At 35.1% G+C, this 6208-nt stretch overlaps 1 pseudogene; it reads right to left on the reverse strand.

Annotated features, from left to right (window-relative positions):
* Positions 1 to 5033: 5033 nt before the first annotated feature.
* Positions 5034 to 5945, reverse strand: LOC118653565 (annotated as a pseudogene).
* Positions 5946 to 6208: the final 263 nt, after the last annotated feature.

Raw genomic sequence — 6208 nt, forward strand, 5'->3', positions numbered from 1 at the left:
AACTGGGAGGAGGGGAGTTATGGGGGGAAAAAAGAGGAACAAATGTAATAATCTGAACAATAAAGATTTAATTAAAAATATAAGTAAATAAATAAAAATTTTAATGAGTTATTTCAAAAAAAAAAAGAAATGGTGTTGGATTTTGTCAAATTATTTTTCTGCATCAGTTGATATGACTACAGTATGTGATTTTTACCTCTCTTCGCCTCTTATTATGTAGTATATTCTATTTGGCAGTTGAAGCTTGTATGCCATACTAGACTAAGGAGAAGGAGGCAGGGGTCTGGGACTTCAAAGGGAAAGTAGGCTATTCATAGATGAGAAAGAGAAAACATGTGTTAAACAAATTCTTGTTGGACCACCCAGATACAAGGAGACCCAGAGGAGAGTCTAACAAACAGAATTTGCTAGATGCCTCCCTGTCTGTCAGACTTAATTTATATTATGCTCGCTTCCTTTAAGCAGGTTTTTCTATCTGAATTCCTTTAGGCAAGTATGGTGGAGGTAAAGGACTCTTATTGAGTCTTTTGTTTCTTAAAAAATAACCAGCTGAAAATAATTGATATCCCCAAAAGGCATATTTTGGGGTGGCAAACTCTGCTCCCCATCACCTTATCTCAGTTCTTCAACTACCTAGATTTCTGTGTGGGGACCATAATTTGGTCTAAGCTATAATCTCTTTCCAAGAGGAAACATTGAGATTTAACTTTTTTCTTAAATTTCTATTTAAACTCAAATCCATTAAATAATTTCAACTAATTTTTCAACTTTATTCTGTACAGATATAGCTTAATGTAAATTTCTTAAATTGGAAAATACAATTAAAATAAGAAAATTAAATATCAGGCAGACACATCCTTCTTTCTTTTTAAATTTTGTATGTACTACTCCCTAAGGTTCAGTTGACGATTTCTGAGGAGCAGAAATTAGTTTCTTTAATGAAACAAGATGTCCCATTAAACAAAATAATTTCTTCAATTCTCCTATTCAAAGAAACATATTTAGTTAAAGAATGATAGGAAGTGATGAAATTATTTTAGGTGCAAAACAAACCTATCCATATTAAAAGATGCCACTTCAAGAATAATATATATATATATATATATATATATATATATATATATATATATATATATATACTGAGTGGCCAGATTATTATGACCACCTCATCAGTACTTCATTGGGCCAACTTTTGCCTTCAATACTGAGGCGATTCTTTTTGGCATTGACTCCACGAGATGTTGAAAGGTGATGCGAGGAATCTGACACCATGCCTGATGAATAACACTGTCCAGTTATGTGAGATTTGATGGTTGTGGAACCAGCTGCCTGATGGCTCTTTTAACTTCGTCCCACAAATGCTCAATTGGATTTAGATCTGATGATTGTGGGGACCACCTAAGGAAGGTAAAGTCTCCCTCATGTTCTTGAAACCACTCCTGCACAAAATGAGCACCGTGGCATGGCACATTGTCTTGTTGGAAGAAGCCATCTCCATTGGGATATGCCATCAACATGACAGGATGAACTTGATCAGCAATGATACTTAGGTATGTTGTGCTATTCAGACGTTTATAATGGCCTGGCCCTCTAGCAACTTCAGCGCGAAATTATAGCTAATTTGTCTACAAACATCAGGTGGTCATAATAATCTGGCCACTCAGTATGTATATATATATATATACATATATTCTGTTATTACATATATTACATATACATATGTATATGTATATTACATATACATATATTACATATATTCTGTATGTTATTCTATACATATATATATATATATATATATATATATATTCTGTTGATAGATAGTTATGACAATATATAAGCATTGTTTTTGAGTTGATAACAGTATTCTATCAGTCCAAAATGCATAAATTCTATTGTGTAGTTTCTTGATTCAATGCACACAAATATAAAAAACAGATCAAAGCAAAACTCATTTTTTCATATGGAAATGAAAAGAAATGAAGAAATAGAGGTAAGTAAACATGCTTTGCTCAACCCCAAGGTATGTTTACATGGAAAACATGTCTATTAGATTTTAAACCTGTTGATTGGTAAGCTATTTTTGCTATTGTTTCCCTTGGAAATGCACCAGGTATGCACACACATAATCTAGTTCATTTCTCATGGGCAGAAACACTTAAAATTGATTAAAAACAAACAGCTTTCTAATCTCAAAATATTTGGAAAACAGCATACACAAAAGAAATTGCAGTATGGATTTGGCAGTAAAATAAAATGACAGAAGTGGATTCCTTCTTCTATTCTCAATCTTGAGGGAGCTCTAAATTAAGAAGGTGGTAAAGAAGGTAATATGAGCCAACCATAAACATAGCAACCTATTTCAAAAGCATTTCATCCTTAAATGTGCCAGTGAATCATTTGCTTATCTATTCTTTCAGCATTTTTCCATAACTTGTAAATTCTGAAAGTTTGCCTTTTAGATAAGTTACTGGCAATGAGTTCAATCTCTTTTAATTTAGTAAAATCAAGTCTATTCAAAGTGACCTGTACTTAAAACTTTGCATTTTGAAAGGTAGTAAGCCATTATAAAAAGGGAAATCTCACCTCTGTGGTAATGGAGTTAGAAGCCTCCAGTGCAACAGTGCTAATAATAAGTTTTTGAAAGCAATTTTAACCCACAAAGTCAAGCAGTGACCTGTAGGATTGATTTTACTTCACTAAGGGTGTATCAATGTGTCATTTCTTTGGGTTATAGTAATAACAGATTTATTTCACTATAAAAATAAAACAGTGAAGCCAACTCTAGTTTTAAAGTACTAAATTATTGCATGCCTATGTATTTTACGATATATTGTTTAGGATTAGATACATGAGCACTACTTTAATGTATCAGGTTAATTTTATGTATCTCCTAAGAGTATAACTTCTATTGGCCAAGTGCATTACTTTAATCGATTATTATACAAGAATGTTCCTTGTGATAATAGGATACATGTGTAAATTCCACTTTCTAAGTTGACATTAAAACATTATTTATCCTTCTCACAATAAGAACAAAAGTTAAATATGTTGCTTTCCATGGAAAATAAGAAATAGTTTCTATATTCATGAATATTAATTGCAAAAGAGAAATAAACATAACATACATGAATTTATATCTCTAGAAGGTAGATATATTCTACCAATTCTCAAGGAAACACTATTTTCTCATTAAGTGTTGTGAATGTGTACATTTAAAATGGAATGATTTTAATGTAGACATTCAAAACAATGATTCTAATGAAACAATCAAGCTAACAGCCAGATTTAGGGCCTGCTGGGGGCTATATTTTGAGATAATTTATTTTTACCCCTCTCTCTCCTTCTCCATCATTCACTACCTTATTCTAAAACTGACTAGTCTCATAAAATTTTCTACAAATTAGCCTTAGTACTATCTTTTCTGCTTTCATCATATAAATTTTGAAATTATATAGTGTAGGATTCATATTTTTCATAGTTGTTGCCATCTAATATGTGATGTTCTAATCTGTGATGAACAGGCTTAATTTATTAAATAATTTATTAATATCATGACCTCTTGCCCAGCCAGCATAGTTCAGTGGTTGAACATCAACTTATGAAGCAGAAGGTCACAGTTCAATTCCTGGTCAGGCCACATGCGCAACTGTGAGCTCAATCCCTAGGATGGGGCATGCAAGAGGCAGCCAATCAATGATTCTTGCTCATCATTGATGTTTCTATCTCTCTCTCCCTCTCTTTTCCTCTCTTAAAAAAAAATATCATGCCTCTTGTAAAATTAATTGATTTCTTATACCATATAAATTTTGTAAGTTTGAAATGATGAGATTCACTGGGGTGAAGTGAATTACTCAACCTACTAGGGAGCCTAAAATTGTTGGGTTTTAGACTGTTAGCAGCTTTAATGACAGTTTTAAGCTTGTTGTCTTAAAATGGTGGAGAAAACATTAAGGATAAATGTCTAACTTATCTCCATATGATAAAACATGGGGCTGGGGCCTTACCGTATGACTGGAAGAGTGGGACTAGACTACACAACAATAATGCCTTTAGGATCATTTTTCACTTACAATTTTATATTAAATAAAATTCATTTTCAAATCAGCTAAGTTTATATGCAAATACCAAAAGGCATATATATTTTGTGCAGTTGTTCCTTGTTAGGCATCAGGAAGTAAAATTCCAATTGAGCTAGGTCGAAAAAATATTCCTCTGCACTCTGTAATAGTAGAGTCAGTTTCTTTACCACAGCATAAAAGAGAATTTATATTCTGAAAAAGATATAGGTATATCTTGGATAATGTCATTTAACATAGGTGTCAATACATTAACCACTGGACAGAAAAAACTACTAAAACCTACATAGCATTTTTATTGTGTTTCAGAATTAAAGGGAGGACCTATGTTCTACACTTAATGTATTTCTTCTTTTCTAATGTCATTGAAGTGTATTAGAATAACTATTGTTGGGCTATTTTCTGTCTGTAATATAATCTTTCATTTATAGGCATGCTGAATCATGCATCAGCCTTATTTCTCAGTATACACACAGGAGTCATTTCAACAAGAACTGAAGGGCTATAGCCAGGATAGAATACAGCAGCTGTTTAACATCACACAATATAACTGTGCATATGAAAGAGCAGCAATGATTTCACTTTATTGATTTAATTTGAGAACATTTGCACATTACAATGGCAATCATACTAAGACACTTTCGTTGTTAAGGGAATGCCACTGGCCCAAGTTTAATGAGATTCTATCCTCAATATAATTAAAGGGTATACAATTAGAAGTTAGGTAATTCTCTGGAGAATCTATTCCCCTCCTCTTCAATTTATATATAAAGAAACCAAGGCCTAAAAGACGTTAAATTATTTGACCGTGGCTATTAAATAGCTCTGACTATAGCCCAAGTCTTAGCCCTTGATCTTTTTACATAGCACAATTATTGAAGAGAAAAACAGTATATAATTCAGTTCTTCCTATGTTCCACACAAAATCTAATGTTTAAAATATATTAGGAACCAATGCACAAGCCGTGCCTCCTGGCCTGCCAACATTCAGCGGTAGGCTTTGCTGAACTCCTGGAGTGCCCAACGCCTGTTCTCAGTTGTCTGCTTGAGTTGGGTGTACTCTTTTACCAGCTTGTCAAACTCTTCCCCAAGGACCTCATAGGTGTTTAGGACCTGTTGGGACTTCTCCATGTCCTGTTCTTGTAGCTGTGTGGCCCCTTTCAAACGATCCCTAATGAGATGATGAACTTCTACTTTCTCAGCAGTGTGTCAGACAAAATCTTTAGCTCTTCCATCCTCAGCTTAAGGATCATGGCACTACACTTGATCTCCAGGTACCGGGCATTGATGTGGTCTAGCTCAGACTGAGTCTTCAGCTGGTGCTCCTGAAGCAATCTGTGCAGTAAGGCGAAGCAGCGGAGAAGCACCTGGGAGTAGGTGGAACTCTTCTCCAGCAGCACCACCTGCTCCTTCTGCTGGCTCTTGGCATCCTGGCACTGCTGCTTCTCACTCACCAGGATCTCTGCCAGTTTCCATGCCTTTGCTGCCTTCAGGGTTTCATGTTCTGAATTGGAATTAGGAACATGATAGCAAAGCAGAGTGAAACATTTCTTCTTGAGTTGCTCCTCCACTTCCAGTGGGAGCCGAGGTCTCATCCACACAAAATCCTCTGAGGGTGGCATGAGCTCCAGAAGGTCTGCCTTCTCCAGTCCTAGCAGTGGAGTCATCACCCTCTCCTGGCTAGGACCTAAGAGCTGTGTTAGTTGAGTCACAAGTAGCTGCTGTTCAAGGGCCTCATGAAACTTTCTGTTTCTCAGAAGTTAAATTTATGTCTTGTACCTTCACATAGCAGTCCACAAGCAGCTCTTGGCTTGTGCATTGGCACTGCTTCCTCTTCCTGCTAAAAGGACCACCTCTACCTGGGACCATCTTCACTCAAGGGAATGTGGGGACACTTGCTCAAAACATTGCAGTCATTTAGGCACCCTCCTTGTTTACAACAACTGAATCTCTTCTGGACAATATAGCCGATTTATATAAATTTATGTACAGCTATTTTTCAGTGTTGGTCCTGTATTGATTATCTCCTGAATAAAGTGATAATATTGAAAAAATATATATTAGGAACCAGTTGTTCTTAGCAATTTTGTTGAATAAAATAGAATGAATGGGAATCAAGGGTATTTGTCTCA

Source organism: Myotis myotis, unplaced genomic scaffold (assembly GCF_014108235.1).
Source record: "Myotis myotis isolate mMyoMyo1 unplaced genomic scaffold, mMyoMyo1.p scaffold_m19_p_4, whole genome shotgun sequence".
Taxonomy (NCBI): Eukaryota; Metazoa; Chordata; class Mammalia; order Chiroptera; family Vespertilionidae; genus Myotis; species Myotis myotis.